Below are 1,114 nucleotides of genomic sequence, written 5' to 3'. Positions count from 1 at the left end.
CTCATGGAGGACTTGCTGAGGAGATCAGGTCTGGACTAGGTTTGAATGGTGAGTCAAATTTGTCGGGGAGGTGGGGTGAGTACATCAGACAGAGGGCTTAGAATCATGAAAGAACATGTTATATGGGGGAATGACAAGTAGTTCACTAGCAGTGGGGCCTGGCATGGGGAGTGGTAGAAGGGACAGGGAGAGATGGTCGGCTCATAGGAGGGTTGGAGAGGTGGCGGTCCTCTCCAACTGTAGCTGTATTTCTTCCCTTACATTGTGTATCTGGCAGGCTTGGAGGTGGCAGGTGGAATAGGTGTCCTCCCTGCTCCCCATTGCTGCTTCCAGACCACCTCCACCTTCTTCAAAGTAGGAGGTCCCTTGAAGTCCATGCATGGAACTGTCCCACTTGTACCTTCCTTGATGCAGTCGTCTCCCAAGGCCATACTGGTTTCCCTTGAAGATTTGGTGCCTGGCTCACATCTTCCCGTCCACTCCTGCTTCTTCATTTTTGGAGATTGCAGCATCCTGGTTGCTCCGCTTTCTTCATCCTCCGCACTTACCGGCAACTTTTCCTCTGTCCTCCCCATCTAACCACTCCCACGGTCATGTTGTTGTTTGTTGCTGTCAAGTTGATTCCGGCTCACACTTACCTTATATGGCAGAGGAGAACTGCCCCATAGGGTTTCCTAGACTGAAGTGTTTGTGGGAGCAGATCACCAGGTCTTTCTCCTGCATAGCGGCTGGTGGGTTTGAACCACTGACCTTTCAGTTAGTAGCTGAGTGCTTAACCATTGTGCCACCAGGGCTCCTCCTTATGGTCATAAAAAAAAAACCGTTGGCTGATGTCAACTCATAGTGATCCTATAGGACAGAATAGAACTGCCTCGTAGGGTTTCCAAGACTGTAATCTTTACGGAAGCAGACTGCCACATCTTTCTCCTGCAGAGCAACTGGTGGGTTCGAACCACCGGCATTTCAGTTAGCAGCTGAGTACTTAACCACTGCGCCACTAGGATGTCTTCCTGTGGTAATGTTGTTAGGTGCCATCGAGTCGGTTCTGACTCATAGCGACCCTTTGTAGAACAGAACGAAACAATGCCCGGTCCTGTGCCATCCTCAGAGTCGT

Source organism: Trichechus manatus, unplaced genomic scaffold (genome assembly GCF_000243295.1).
Source record: "Trichechus manatus latirostris isolate Lorelei unplaced genomic scaffold, TriManLat1.0 scaffold00249, whole genome shotgun sequence".
Classification (NCBI taxonomy): Eukaryota; Metazoa; Chordata; class Mammalia; order Sirenia; family Trichechidae; genus Trichechus; species Trichechus manatus.
This window is presented reverse-complemented; position numbering follows the sequence as displayed.